Source organism: Cryptotermes secundus, unplaced genomic scaffold (assembly GCF_002891405.2).
Source record: "Cryptotermes secundus unplaced genomic scaffold, Csec_1.0 scaffold1771, whole genome shotgun sequence".
NCBI classification, from domain to species: domain Eukaryota; kingdom Metazoa; phylum Arthropoda; class Insecta; order Blattodea; family Kalotermitidae; genus Cryptotermes; species Cryptotermes secundus.
This window is the reverse complement of record NW_019735487.1, coordinates 186,593-203,156: the sequence shown is the minus strand read 5'-3', so window position 1 is coordinate 203,156 and position 16,564 is coordinate 186,593. Positions and strand designations below refer to the sequence as shown.

The 16,564-nt window shown below is 44.3% G+C and overlaps 1 protein-coding gene across 1 annotated transcript in view; it reads right to left on the bottom strand.

Annotated features, from left to right (window-relative positions):
• LOC111869472 (solute carrier organic anion transporter family member 5A1) overlaps positions 1-16,564 on the bottom strand; it is a 70,409-nt gene that overhangs the window by 26,280 nt on the left and 27,565 nt on the right. Inside the window, exon 2 of the mRNA XM_023861039.2 lies at positions 15,852-15,901. The gene's annotated coding sequence lies outside the window, so the exon portion shown is untranslated. The remainder of the gene's footprint in view (positions 1-15,851; positions 15,902-16,564) is intronic.

Below are 16,564 nucleotides of genomic sequence, written 5' to 3'. Positions count from 1 at the left end.
GCCCAAGGAGTCCTACCGAACGTGTAAGATCGAGAAAAACAGAAGTGAACGGAGTTCATGGAGGTAGGCCTAGGCCCACTGGGGCTGTAGTGCCAAGGAAAAAAAAATACTTTAACAATTTAAAGAGCCAGAATCAAAGTTACGTTACGACCGACGGTCATTCGGCCAGTATTTCTTGGGCCAAAGACCAGATTTTTGTTACTGACATATAGTTTCGGGTTTGTTGACGCGAGGCGCCCTTTCTGATGGAAGGAAGGGTCTGTAGTTTACAACTGCTGCTGGTCCTCGCCAGTGCAGCCATTCTTGGATCCGAGTCCCGCAGGATTCATGACCATATTATACCGCCTCGCGACTCTGGAAGTCGTGCTACCAATCGCCACTGATACGACACGGACACTATAGAAAACGATGCGTCAAATAATTCCTCTACTGTTGCGTGTGTATCAGTTGCCTTGGTAACGTGTTTACTGAGCCGTTGTCTAGTAGCGATACGTGGGGATACACATATAGGCACATGGACAGGAAAGTTAACTCATAAGCCTACTTTTATTTTGTTTTTAAAATAAGAAAAGACAAAACGAAATAGTTAAGATGTAGTGCTTAAACCGTAAAGCTGTGTTGCAGAGTGATACCAAACATGACGCTTAAATGTAATATTTCACAGAGAGTAGACAGCCTTTCAGAACATGACGCGAGTTTAAGAGCTCCAAAGCACTTTCCTCTTTATCTGCTAAACGTATGTCCATCTCCACCGTTTGGTGACTGCGATATTCTGTTGCGTCAGAATGCTCCAGTGACAAGATGAGTAGCCTCAGAATATAGCAGGGCTTTTACGCAAGGGAATTTATTACATTCTAAAGTCAAACGTTATTCAAGGCAGGAAATTCACTCTTTGAATTACTTTCTTGATAGAATTACATGTCTCTATCGATTTAGTACAAAATTCTAACACCAGGAGCTCGATATATGGCGCTATGTTAACCTTGAAGCGCCATTTCAATTCCCAAGCGGCCATTTTAGGTTTACAGAACGGCTTTTCTTTAATAGATAAATAATCTTGTCACGTGTTAGTGATTAGAAACAAGGTTTGGATTGCTAACTGGATTTATCGAACGCTTACAAATATCGCTATCTCTCATATAAACATATAACGCATCACCAGGACCGCAGGGCGGCTGGAAGGATTTTCCCAGTTTACCCAATCCTTTCAGCTGCACTATGGCCCTGGGGTCGACTCAGCCTCTAACAGAAATGAGTACCAGGAATCTTCCTGGGGCGTAAAGGGCGGCCGGCGCGTAAGACTGACGACGTCACCGCCATCTGTGGACCGACTGTCTAGAAAATGTGGAAACCTCGACGTCTCACAACCCTATAGGCTTCCACAGCCTGTACCGTGTGTATCTGGCTTAAGATTAATGCTTTAGAGAGATGCCACACATCTGATTTTCTTGCATTAACGACTGGCTGACCTCACAGTCCTAACCTAGACTGTATTAAAATATACACTGCCAAATATGGACTACACATAACTGTTTGGATAGAAAGCAGAGTCGGATTAATTAATATTCTTCGCGTATATCAATAACACACACAATGTTGTGACCTACACCGTTTATGGTATACAGGACGATTCTAAATTATTGTAGCGGTTTCTGTGGTCTATAATTTTCAAGCCGGGAATAGGAGAATAAAATTCATTGCGGAATATGAAAGTATAACTCAGAAAGTTTTATTTGGCAACGCTGTACTCGCCGCATTGATGTCTTGATTGATTGAGTTACATTTTCATATTCCGTAAGCAGTTTTATTTTGCTGTTTCCGGTTTGAAAATTATAGGCCATGGAAACCCCGACAAAAATTTACAATCACCCTGTAGATTTATTCATTTAGTTCATGATCACGTGATCATAGGAGGTAAAATGTGGGTCGATCGTGACCTTTCGAACCTAAGTAGAGAAAATGGGAGGGATCAAAGTCTGTGCGTGGTAACGTGACAGTATTTCTGCTGATATTGTGAACTAATTTCTTGGACTATACCATCATAACGGCCGCGCGGTCTAAGGCATGAACTGTCTTCGTTCATTCGAACGCTGGGATCGTGGGTTCGAATCCCACTCAAGGCATGAATGTCTGCGTTTATTCTGTTTGTGTAGGTATCGGACTTGCGACGGGCTGATCCCCCATCCAAGGAGTCCTACCGACTATGTAAAAAAAGATTACGAAACTGAAAAGAATGTCAAGGTCCAACAAAGAACTGCATAGACATAGATAGATAGATAAAGAGGGGAAAACATTGCAGTTAAAGTAAAAGAAAGCATGAAAACACGAGACACGCAATCTGAGATAATAGGGCAATTGCGATTCCAGTGCACGGGGTCCTCTGATTAAGTATCTGTAACAGCGGATTTGAACATGAGCCTTAACGTCAGATAATAAGATGGACGTGGGAGGTGACGTAATGGAGTCCGGTAACAGCTGTCTCTCCAGAGCTGAAGAGTAAGCCACGCAAGTACCCAACAAGAATCCAGCAACTTACGTTTGTTTGGCTTACTTTTGACCTGAAAATGGAGGGGATATGTTACTCTGAAACGTAAGCTGACCACAAGACACAACTCCTCGTGGCCACAGCTATGGGAACCTCAAGTACACCTTTACCATTTACTGCTTCCCTTTCATGACTTAGCAAGCAGATTTCGTTCTTAAAGTGTCAGGCTAGATGGTCGAGATTTCATTCCCCTCAGGGGAAAATCACAATTTCAGTGTCCAAATTACTTATTCTCTTGTGGTCACTTCCAGACTTCAACTGTCTTCGGCGGCTGCTATATTTCAACTGAACTGCCTGGTGCATTGAACCCCCTTACATAGGCCTCTAGCGGACCACAGAGAAAACAGCCTATACTGTCGGACGTTTTTACCGAGCGTTGCGTAGTGACGGGATGAGTGGGGATATATGACGTCACTCACACTTCCTGTTGCGCTATCCAAGCGTTCACAGAGTTGTCGCCTAGCAATGCGCCGATACAATCCGCAACTCTCCCGTTGCGCGCGTGCCCCGAGGTCTCTGTGGCTCAACAGTTCCTGCATAGAGAAAATACGCCACACTGCTCCCTCCTTAAGGCTGTTCGTCCCGAATAGCCTAACGGTGAATCCCCGTTCCATTTCTTCCCGTTGTGACCGCTGATTCCTGCTAGCAACGTCTGCATTCGGTCTTGCCGTTCTTCGCGTCTTTTTGCGGTGTTCATTCTACCGCATCCGTCCCCTCCTTCAAGGGTGCTTGTTATACCGTGGTGACAGGGGGGCGTGGAGGCATCCCCGCTGCCACCTTCTGGTACTGCAGTCGCAGGGGGTGGGCTAAGGAAACTGCTAAACTACTTCCTCTATCGTTGCTTCATTGGTTAGGGGCACACAGTTCACCGGGCTTGGCAGGAGGGCGCAGGTGCGGAATGTGGTAAGGGGGGGAAATCACAACAACAGAAACCCACATCCTCACCCTATGCTACCCTATATTAGTATAAACAAGCAATATACAGTTATATACAATTTGGTGATACCACAATTAAAGAGCCGACTGGTGTCGGGTTACCATTACACTTTCTTAGACGATTCTTGGACCTCATCTTTCTCTCTCTTTTCACCCAGTTGCGGGTCGCTAGTCTCCTCTTTCTCCTGTTCTACTCAACCACAGTATATATCTCTCTACACATCCCTGCCGCTAGACACACCCTCTGCAGTCTCTACATTACACCTGTCTACCTCTGCATCACTCCGTTGGATCACTCTTACGCCCTGTACACTTGTTGTAACGTTCCTAACTCAAGTCCCATTGGAGGGGTCACACTTTAATAATATCACAATTATTAAGCATGGCGATAAGAGTAGTTCCACTTACTTTGAGGTTGAGTCTGCAGACGGATGGCGTTGCCTGGTGTCTAGTCGGTGCCCATTCTGGCATGGCCTTCGGCCGCAATTGGCCAAAATTACTATTTGAATAATCTCTATAATAATTTGCTCTCCGGTTTATATACCTTTATTCATGCTAACTCATTATTTTCCCGGAGGGTGTAAGTACGCCTCCAATGACGTCTAGCCCCAAGTGGTTGGCTGGGATCCTTAGGGTGGACACGCCCCTTTTACTGCTAGTCCATTTTGCTAATACTTTTTCCTGCAAACGTTCCCTCATCCTCACTCAAATGTAGGCTTTGGGGAGTTAGTATTTCGAGGTACCTTCAACGTCATTCTGCTGACAAGACATCGACGCGCCAAAGGCTAACGTCCGTCTAACTCCATACGCAGAAATTCCTTGAAGTCTCTTAACCCTTCTTACATCCTCTTTCGTACGTCTTGCAATTATTTCCCAAAACTAATTCAATCCTAGCCAACATTTTGCCCGAAAATAAAAAAAATTAAATACTCCTTTAACATGTTACCGGGAGTCGGCTTTCAGGGCACAACAGTGCTCGTCCCGAGCAGCTACGTGGTACTTCCACTCTCATGTACTCGTCATCTTTCGTTCGTTCTCTCGCTCTTCCTGGGGAGGACGGTGCTTCTATATTATCGGCTTTTCCTCTGTTTCCCACTTCTTTCTCCGGTTTGGAGGGGGTCGAACCCTCCACAAGGACCAATCCTTGTTTCTCCGCGTTCTGCTGGAAACCTCGGGCATTTGTTTCTTGAGTGTTCCTGAACAGTTCCTGCATAGAGCAAATACGCCAAAATATTTTTGCTTTCTCCACAGCGTCCGGACTGGTTCTAGGGTCCACCCAACCTCCTATCCAATGGTACCGGGGGGCTACATCCTCGGTGTTAAAACAATCTGTGCGTGAAGCTGACAAGTCACCTCCATCTAGTGTTGAGGTCAAGAATGATGGAGATGTAACTCCACTCCCCCACACGTCTTCATGCCATGGTGTTTAACTGATTTAGTACAGGGAAACATTTACCTTTATGTTTAAGTTATGAAAACATAAGGAAAAAACTAATCGCCTACATTCTTTGATACGATTCGGACCCCACAGAAAACGAAAAAAAAAATTAGGGGGGACACACATACATAAACAGCAAAATGGTCTCATACGCCTCCTAATAATAATTTTGGGGGAAACACAGACAGCTAGGTGATCTCATAAGTCACATTTTATTTTTTAGAAATAAGGGAAGTAGGATAAAAGAGAGGAAACGGGAAATAATTAATAAATAACGAAATCAGAAATAAATAAAGAAGGAAGAAGCTTCTGGCTAGCCTGAGGCCATAGTTCAAAAGACTGGCTAATGTTTCCTTCAAAACAATAATTTATTGTCACGTATTTTGGGGTGTGCGTGACGTGTAGACCGGTTTTGGATTGATGACCGAATTTACTGCACACTTATACAACTTGTTCCCAAATTTCACAAACCATTATATGACGCACCATGTCGTCTCTTCTCAATGATCTTTGACTGCTGTCTCCAGAGACTCCCACAATTCTCCTCTCAGCTGCCTGAGATTCTCGTTATATAATCTCGGCGCGGCCCCAACAGAAAACACTGTTTCCTGACAATTCCCCTATTCTTACATATTGCATATTCGCTATCGAGTCGTTGCCAAGTAATGAACGTCTAATATTTCAGGCGTCATATCACAGTATTATTTTAACTATTCAAGCTAAGCTGCAAACCCAGCGCGTGATGAAAGCTGACTGTTGCGCAAGAATAGACCGTGCTTTGCTCACACATGTCCCTGATACGGTTAATCCAGCGGGGTGAATTAGAGGCATACACGTGTCTGGTATTGAGCGCAAAATGAAACTGTTACAATAAGCACAGAAATTGAAAAAGAAATATCTTGATAATGATATGAAATCGACCGCCTCTATGGTCTAACGGCCAGAGTTCCTGCCTACAGATCCAGAGGTACCTGGTTCGATTCCCGGAGCTACCAGATTTTTCTCAGAAGTAGTGGGTCTGGAAAGGCGTCCATTTAATCTCGTGAGGAGAANATTTCAGGGAGACTTGCATAGCTCCCGCGTTATCAGTACGTGAAGACAAGTGAAGATTGGGTTAAGAGATTTTTTCGTAGGGTTTGTAAACTGTAGAAACCCGTAATAGTGTGATAATTAAGTGTAGNCGCCGACAAGCGGCTGTCGCTCGGTCGGTATAGCTCGCTTGCGGACTAAAACCATGGAGTTTTGTATTTATTTGTATGATATGAAAGCAATAATCCAGAAAGGCACAGTAATTCTGAGGCAGGTTCCTAACTCAAGCCTCCAACACAAAATAAGTTTCCTTAAGAATACAGGTGAAGAGATGTACGGTTCTCATAGCGGTAATTAGGAGGAGCAGATATACCGTTCTGGTGTGCAGCAGAATCTAACTACCTCTACGAACTAAGTTACGTCATACTTACAGTAGAAAAGCCCCGTATAAATACGTCTGAACTTCGCACCTGCATATGAATATCGGAAAAATAAACTCCGTGGCCTGTAGTCAGCAAGCGAACTATACCGACCGAGCAACCGCCGCTTGTCGGCGAAGTTAGTGCCAACTTTTGCTGATAGAGTAGTCACGTGGTCAGCGCAACAGATCTCCACGGCCGTTAATCTCGGTTTTCTAGACCGGAGCCGCTATTTCCTTGAAACAGTTCCTCAGTTATCCTCACGAGGCTGAGTGGACCCCGTTCCAGACCCATTACTTCTCATAAACTCTTGTAGTGCCGGGAATCTAACCCGGGACCTCTGTATATGTAGCCGGGAACTTTGACCACTAGGCCAAAAGGGCGGTCTATGAATACCGCAAACAAACTGAAAATAGAATCTAGTAAATTTATAATGACGTAATGATGTACGTCACTAGCTGACCATGACGTAACCTCGTTACCACAGTAGATGCAGTATACTCGTGACCTAGCACACGTCTAAAGCTTGAATTAGATAAGTTAGTGTTTTCGGAATGAAAGAATATTTCCACGGAAGGTCGCGAGTTCAAGTCCCGAGGAGGTCATTGGATTTTTATCAACTGACCTAATCCTTCCAGCCGCACTATGGTCCTGGGATCGAATCAGCCTCTAACAGAAATGAGCACCAGGAATCTTCCTGGTAAATGGCGACCGGCGTGTAAGGCTGACGACGTCACCGCCATCTATGAGCCGACTGTCTAGAGACTGTGGAAGCCTCGACGTCTCACAACCCTATGGGCCTTCACGGCCTGTTACAAGGATAGCTTTACCTTACTTTTACTGTGCGCGGTATCCTGTTTCTCTGTCACACTTCTGTGACGTCACCACATACGTCCCAGCAAATTGGTTCAAGCAATAATATTTCTGATTTGCAGTCGGGAAGCGTCTGGTTCGAATCACAGCAGGGTCACCTTAGTACGTCTCAAGTATTCCACGCTCGCTTCTTTCCACATCTCTCCCAATTCATCAATCACTGATCAACCTAAAATTAGACGCTTAGGTGGTTGAGGCACTATGCCACAAGCCGGTAGGACGCGGGTTCTATTCCCGATGAGGTCACTGAATTTTTTAATTATCCTAATACTTCCAGCCGCAATATGGCCCTGGGGTCGACTCAGCCTTTAACAGAAATGAGTACCAGGAATCTTCCTGGGGGGTAAATGGCGGCCGGCGCGTAAGGCTGACAACCTCACTGACTGGTGAGCTTTGATTTTTGGCAAGGCGCGTGTTCTTGTAAAATCATCTCCATGGATTCCGCTTCGTCGAAAAGCCAATTGGGGTTTCATGAAGTCGAAGAATTAGATTTCGGTCTTCTGGTTCGTGATATTTTGTGGATGGTTACAAGACGTTTCGGAGGAATTTATATTCTCCATCTAAACTGAAGATGGAGGTATTAGGTTTCTCTGAAACGTTGGAAACCACCCACAAGATTGCATTTTATTACAATCCAAAATATTGGTTAATTTTTCAATTAGTTTATTAGTCTTTTACTTATTTCGCTAAGCACTTTGTTATGATATCACTTTATCTACAGGCTGTACTTTTAGTCCTGGCCGTTCTAAAAAAAATCCGTTATAGGCATGGTCCAGTCCCCGAAATTAATATAAAGATTGCAGGGGTTAGTCAAAAAATGTTTAATTCCTCTCCATCCCGAAATTCGGCTGCAACCACTGTCCCCATTATTGTTGCACATACTTCTCACTCCTTACGCGCAGCCCAGAGGACAGGTATAAAAGGTCAGCCTGTAGTAGTTCGTTCCATCAATCTACTTAACGGTTTTGTCCATTCGCCTTGATTACGCGACCACTTCTCTGACACATCCGTTGGGCGTAAGGCCTACCGCTTCATCTTTAGGCGTACGAAAAATTATGTTGTGACCCACTTTGAGGTTGGTCAGGCTAGGAATTCGATGTGCCAGTAGGAGTGACGACAATCAGACGAAAGCGTATTGATTTGCATCTCCAGTCTGCTGCATAAAATAAATACGGTGCCCTTGAATGCGTTACTATATCTGGGCCTAATATCCTGACTTGCAATTTTTGTGACGTAACCACACGCACTCACTGAAGCTACTGTCTCCGGTCGTTAAAGCCATCCTAGTTTTCATTTATTCTCGGAGTAAAACCCAAGAGTAGTTCACGAATTAAAAGTATTGCGACAGAATAATCCATTGCTAGAAAACGGCTTGCTACAAGCGCGTTTCGTAGCAACGGATGTAAGAGATAATAACAGACTAACAGTTCGATATGGTGGTCATTAATCGGTTCGTCCCGAGTTATAAGAGAGAGTTTGTTCGTGAATTCATGAATTCATTCGTAAGATCAGACGAGTGTTCAGCTGTGGAGTGCTAACCGGCGGACAGCGGAAGCAGAAGAAGTGACCGACTCATAAACCAGAAGCAAGTCAGTCACGCAAAAGAGAAGACACTCGTAGTCCAGTAAGGAGTGGAGCGAGTCTTAGACAGTCTTTGATTGTGAACTATAATAGGTTAAGTAAAGCTGTCTCTGTAATAGACCGTGGAGGCCCATAGGGTTGTGAGACGTCGAGGCTCCCACATTTTCTAGACAATCGGCTCACAGATGGTGGCAAGGCCAAGCAAAAGTAAATTTGAAGAATTCCGTCCTCTAGTATGTGGCGCCGCGTATATATTGTGTTAACAGACGTTTCGGAGGAACGTATCGCCTCCATCTTCAGGACATAAAAAATCCGCGAGCGAGGAACCAGCATGAGAAGGTGGCTGCATATCTACACGGCGCCACTTCCCAGAAGACGATATTCTTCGTGGTCATCGCCGTGAAAACCTCAAATCTTACATAAACGTACGTTTCTTTTATTTCTTGTTATTTCGCGACGCTCTCGGCTGCGCAGGCCAACAGAGTTGAATGCTGTAACTAAAAGAATGTTGACTATACTCTTCGCAATAATAGCTACTCAGGTGAACTACTAAAACAAATATCAGTATATACGGTGTCCTGGCCGAGGTTCGAACCATTCATCTCCCGAATACAAATCACAACGTGTTTCGTGATTTCTGTTCTTCACATTTACATTGCAGTTTACAGCAACTGTATTGGTCACTTTTACATATGATTCAGACTCGAACAATGAAGCCCAGTTTCGTTTGTACGCCATGTTTTGTTGGGAAATGACGTCATCTCCTTCACTGTATGACAACGTTGTGAATCATAATTTCACTTCATGTTGAGAAACGTGTACACAAACTCCTACAGTTTTGAAATACCAAAATAGTCACAGAAACATATTAACAAAAGACTGTTCACAAGAATAGAGAACTGTCCAACGTCACTGTCAGAATGCAATTGTTCTCAGCAACAGAACCATCCGGCATGTGAATGAAATAAAGCTTCGATTTTATGCGTCACTCGCGGCTGTGTTCCTCTTCGATTTGTCAACAAAATCGCCCGTTTGTTTTATTGTGTTTCCATGTAAACAGAATTACGATCTTATTTGCATTTACGTATATCAGAGTAAAATGCTATTCAAACACAATTCAGAATTATTTACCTTGATATGAATTATTACTTTATTGCTAGTGGGTGGGACTAAGTCCCTTGGACTGCGGCCACTTCTGGCCTATTGTACCAGCCCCAGATTACAGGTGAGGGTGATTGTGGAGCAATCGGTGGAATGAAGATTGGTAGGGGAAACCGAAGTACTCGGAGAAAACCTGCCCCAGCGCCACTTTGTCCACCACAAATCCCACTTGACCAGACCCGAGATCGAACCCGGGCCACCGCGGTGGGAAGCCAGCGACTAACCGCTTGAGCTATGGCGCGGCCTAATGTGATTTAAATAGAAAACTAATTTTTGAGTTTATACTCAGATTCAGGGCCGCATTTAGGAGCACGTGACCGCCCCCACAAAACAGAATTAGGATCCACAGATCTGACTGAGATATATGGTTCTTAAAATCACGAAAATTATGTAGGATTTGAGGTTTACACAATGCCGTCTCCTGGGATGTGGCGCCGTGTAGATAGTGTGAACTGACGTTTCGGAGGAACGTATAGCCTCCATTTTCGGGGTAGAAAAATCCGCTGGTTCCTCTCTCGCGGATTATTCTACCCTGAAGATGGAGGCGATACGTTCCTCCGAAACATCGGATAACACAATATCTACACGGTGCCACATCCCAGAAGACGGCATACTTCACGAAAAGTTGCTTCGCATTTTTAGTTATAAGAAAGACAGCAATAAAATACTTTTCATAACCAAAATCTGTCCTTACGGTTAGGGGTCTCCATACTTCTGTTAGCCCCAGGGCCTCCAGAACTGTAAATACATCCCTGTAAGACAAAGTTGTCCCTGTGCTTAACTAATTAAGCACTACGCCATGAAGGCGTATGGGGGAGTGGATATATAGATCCATATTTACTTGACCTCGGCACTAGTTGGAGGTGAGTAGTCAGCTTCACGCCCCTGCCGCTTTACCCCCGGGGAAGTGCCCCAGGTATCCATACGATAGGAGGCTGGGTGGACCCTAGAGCCGGTCTGGATGATGTGGAGAGGAGAAAATTCTTGACCCTACCGGGACTCGAACTCCGATACCTCGGTCGTCCAGCCCGTAGCCAGTCGCTATAACCGACTGCGCTATTCCGGCTCCTCAAATACATTCCTATTCGTATTTTAAAATAAAGATCTGTATTTTCCCCATAATTCCCAGTATCAGTAACAAAATCATTACAAACACGCCAAACCAGGGATTCCAGAACTGTTGCAATAAGACGGTCTTTCTTGATTTCCCTAGTCGAGTTTGAGACCTCCCAACAAATGACGGTGATTTAAAGTGTGATATAGCAATTAAAAATTGTTATTATTGAATCTAATGATACAGCCATAAAGTTCTTTGTCTGTTAAGTTGTGTGTGAAATTTCTCATAAATGTATGTGTATTATAAAGGGGACAGAAGAAAGATTACGCGCAAAATTTTAATGTATTTTCGTTTTGCGATTGGCCCCACTGCTGAATGCGCACGCAACCGTAAGCGTGGGACTTGCCATGACTTGTTTAACCTCCGCCACTCAGTTGTCTTTCACCACTAGTGGCGTCAAAATGGCCGACAGGTTACCACATGCACCAACGAGGAATAACGTGCAGTGACTCCATTTTTAAGGCTGAAGGTGTAAATGTAAGGCAAATTTATCNTATATATATATATACGTAGGCTACATATAAAATATGCCAAACTTCCAGTCCCAATAAACAGATTCCTACCTTTTAGTCCAAATTGAGCATTTACACAATTCACAATTTCACTGTCCAAATTACTTCTTCTACTATGGTCACTTCCAGACTTCAACTGTCTTCGGCGGCTACAATGCCTGGTGCATTGAATCCCCTTACATAGGCCTCTCGCGGACCACACAGAAAACAACCTAATTGTTCGTGATTACCGGCCGACTGCCTAGCAACGGTCGCTGCACGGACTCCACTGTTGCGTGGCATCACAGCCTAGAGGGGAGGGGTGTTCACCGAGCGTTGAGTAGTGACGGGATGAGCGGGCATATGTGACGTCACTCGCACTTCCTGTTGCGCAATCCAAGCGTTCACAGAGTTGTCGCCTAGCAACGCACCGATACAATCAGTAACTCTCCCGTTGCGCGTGTGCCCCGAGGTCTCTGTGGATCAACAGTTCCTGCATAGAGCAAATACGCCCATAGTATGTAGATTAGGCCAACAATCAATTCCTTCTAAGCCCCTCAGAAAATTCATTATTTATAAATATTCTTATCATCCGACGTTTCGTAGTTTAAGCATTTAATGCATCGTAAAACAAATCGTAATCCCCTCGCTAGTAAAACAAGTGGCTTGGGTTGCTCCCCTGGTTGTAAAATAATTCGAAGCGTGAAGTGTGCCACTCATCTCCAGCTAGAGAATGCATGGAGTTATACCTCGATACACCCATACGTCTTTATTTGGTGGTGTTTCATTAAGCATCAGCATCACCTTATACATTTACATAACCTTCATATGTGATTATCTGTATATGTTCCATGGAATGAGTCTCATTATTAATCATTTGTCACAGGGTGGTTAAAATTTATTTCAAATTAGCTTTTATCTTCACCGGGCTGTGACATGCAAGAAGAGGCACAGATTTAAAGAGGAAAAGGAGGAAGCAAAGCAGAAGGGAAAATAATAACTAGACTAAGAAATAAAGAAAAAACTAATGAAAGAATTAAAGCAAAATAACGAGAAAAGGGGGAAAGAAAAACACCAAACGAAGAAGAATAAATAAAGGACTACAACAAACAAACAAACAAACAAACAAACTCCGTGATTTTAGTCCGCAAGCGAACTATACCGACCGAACGACCGCCGCTTGTCAGCGAAGTTTAGTGCCATGTGTTCTAGTGGTCAGCGTTCCTGGCTACAGATACAGAGGTCCGGATTCGATTCTCGGCGCTACCAGACTTCTTTCTGAGAAGCAGTGGGTCTGGAACGGGGTCCACTCAGCGTCATGAGGATAACTGAGGAGCTATTTCAAGGAAATAGCGGCTCCGGTCTAGAAAACCGAGATTAACGGCCTTGGGGATCCGTTGCGCTAACCATGCGACACCCTATATCCGAAAAAGTTTTAGCACTAAATAAAGGTCTAACGAAAAACAAAAGAAGAAAGCTCCGAGGTACTTTTGCCACCATTACTTTAGCTAGTCAGCAGAATAGCTTGCAGTGACAGAACGAACTTCGAATCAAAAAATTCCTTCAGTTGACCTTTCCAAAAGAGTCCCGTTTCGCAAACCAAGAAACGATAAAAAAAATGGACTATAAAAAATGGACCATGGGAAATTTCGTAAAAAAAACTCCCCACTTTGTGTACAGTTAACTCGCTTTGTTTCTGCTATGGAGGACGGAGATGATACGGGAGATAGGTAACCGTTAGAAACAGAACTCAAGCTGCGACTGTGGGTCAGTAAGGCAGTTCGTCTTGGTGTCTAGCCCCGTCCGCCTCTCATCACAACTCTTACAATACCACCAACACAACTATGTAGTGTCAACAGTGTTTATTCCTTAACCACCACATGTTTTACCCTATTTCTAGGCCATCTTGAGGGGGTATATTTTCCCCGGGACAGTCTCCCCCCCTTTTTTTTCATATAATGTCCCGCTGTCCTGGATTTATTTCAAATGTCCCGCTTTTTAAGTGTTCTTCTGTAACATTAATTTGTACCGTTTGGTAACGGATGTTATTCTCTGCAATTGGCATTCCTAAAACGATGTTGACACTCCTGGTGGCTAATCCACAAAACACAATTTCAGAGTTCTTTTCCTAAATATCGACAGAAAAAGTGTTTCTGGAGCAGGTTCACAAATCCGATAAATATTTAGGTGAATCTGGGAAGGATTTTGCAGATTAAGACTTAAATTTTAATTTTGTATGAATTTTATGTTCCGTGTTTCTAAATTAATAATTTTGAGCTCAATTTTGTATGTTTAAATTTCTGTGTTTAAATCATAACGTATTATTGATTTTTGTTTTTATTAATTTTTTATTGTTTCCTTTTTTACCAAATGTTCCGATTTTTATGGGGAAATGGAAATGTGCCGTTTTTTGAACCTTACGGTATACACCCTTACCTAGGAATGATCTGAGTTGTCACATGGGGCCCTTCTTCGCAAGCTTTAGCGCACTGGATGTCTGTTGTAGGGTAAAACAGCGAACCACATTATCTAGACAATCAGCTCACAGATGGCGGTGAGGTTGTCAGCCTTATGAGCCGGCCGCGCTTTAACCCCAGGAACATTCCTGGTACTCATTTCTGTTAGAGGCTGAGTCGAATCCAGGGCCATAGTACGTCTGAAGGATTAAATCAACTGAAAAGCCAAATTACCTCATTGGGAATCGAACCCACGACCTTCTGGCCTGTTGAATAATGCACTGTGCAATGAAGACATACGCGGGAGTGGAGTTATAGCTCCATCATTCTTCTGGGCCGTTAACATTCCGTTAACAAGCGTTTCGAAACCGGGCACTAGAACCAGTCCTGTTAATTTGGGAAGCAGTACACGGATGTACGCAACATGTGGGCTGACAGTGCCAGCAGAGTCTGACCCCCCCCCCGACCCCGAGACCGACGCCCTATAAAATCACGACTGTTTGTTCTCTTCTATCGGCGTCATTTCATATTCTACAACGGCTTCAATCTGACCTTGATATTTTAATAGCTGAAGGAACATCACGGTGGGTCCGGCCAGGCACGTACCTAGAGCAGGCTCGTCACACCAATAAACGCACAAACACAGTTGGACATACGTGCTACATGAGGCCACAGCATATAAGAACACCACAAACGCTGGGAGCCGGGGTAGCCTAGCGCCTAGCTACGGGCTGAACGACTGAGGGGTCGGAGTTCGAGTCCCGGTAGGGTCAAAGAATTTTCTCCATGTCGTCCACGCCGGTTCTGGGGCCCACCTAACCTCCTATCCGATGCGTACCGGGGGTGAAGCGGCCGGGACGTGAAACTGACCATTCACTTCAAGCTAGTGCAGAGGTCAAGAAAATGTGGATCTATACACAGACAGCAACGTGACCTCGTAAGCCTCTTTTATTATTTTTAAATACGGGAATTAGGCTAAAAAAAACTTCTCTAGTTATGGTTACGGGGTCACGCATATAGTTGAGGCACTATGCTACAGACCGGAAGGTCGCGGGTTCGAATCCCGATCAGATCATTGGATTTTTCAGTTGACTTAATAATTCCAGCTGAATTATGGCCGTGAGGTCGACTCAGCCTGTAACAGAAATGAGTACCAGGAATCTTCCTGGGGTTAAGGAGCGGGCAACGCGTAAGGCTGACGACGTCACCGCCATCTGTGAGCCGATTGTCTAGAAAATGTGGGAGCCTCGGCGTCTCATATTCCTATGGGCCTCCACAGCCTGTTACAAGGATAGCTTTACCTTTTACCTAGTCACGGTCACAGTAACCTTCCAGACGCCTGTCGAGTCCATTTCTGGGATCAGGAGACCCATGAAATGTGCCCCATTCGCAGAAACGCATTAACCTATATTCTTGTTGCATCAGTGCACAATCAGCAACGCAACTGTACACGTCATCCAACCCGAAAGTGTGACAGCCTTGCTTACTACAGCTTCCGTCTGCAGCGCTGCTCATTCCTACAAACTCTGTTTCAGCAAACATTCTTCTACATTTCGCGGAACCCTTTACTTCCCCACCTTCATTCTGTTGTCCTGAAGATCGAGGCAGAAAGCTCCTTCGAATCGTTTGCATTCATATACCAAATTATAATATCACATTCCAGAAGACCGTAACCTTAAGAGTACTAAATTCTATGGTTCTTTGTTGCTTCTCTCTTCAGTCCAAACAGTCGCCTTAGCATTTCGTCATCATAAGCTCTCAACCGCGTCAGAGACTAAATTAAATAAGAGTGTTAATACACTTACCTTCTTTCAAAAACAGGCCGGTACCTCCTTGGCAGTAGCATTAAAACGGCCTGAAACAAAGTAAAATAAATATATTACATGAAAAATAGTTATTATATATTAATATAAATAATCAAAATTAAATGACTTCATAAAGAATCGAACCCGCGACCTTCCGGCTTACTAGCTCTACAGCCCCCTTGGGGCCCCGGCCTCTAATTTTTTCAGTTTCATGATCATTTTACAGACGGCAGGACTCTTTAGACGAGTGATCACCTCGTGGCAATGCCTCTACATAAACACAGGACAACACAAACACATACCAAATATTCATGCCTTGTGTGGAAATCGAACCCATAATCCCGGCTTCCGAGCGAGCGAAGACAGTTCATGCCTTAGACCGCGCGGCTACTGTGACCGGCAGTGTATAAGAATAATATATAAGAATTCAGTCCGTACCTCACAGGAAACAGATCCGACCCCACGATCCCGGATTTCGAGCGAGCGAAGACAGTTCATGCCTTAGACCGCCACATCACTGTCTTTACCTTAACCTTTCTTGTACATATGAGACACCACGTTAAATGGACCCTACAACCGTTTAGGCTGGGACCACACGAGCGCAAGAAGTACGTCCGTTGCAAAGAACGTACTTTATGACGGACGTTGCTGAGGACACCACACAGTTGCAGAATGCGGTGCGTAGTTTTTTGTCTGCAACAGAGCGTAGCATT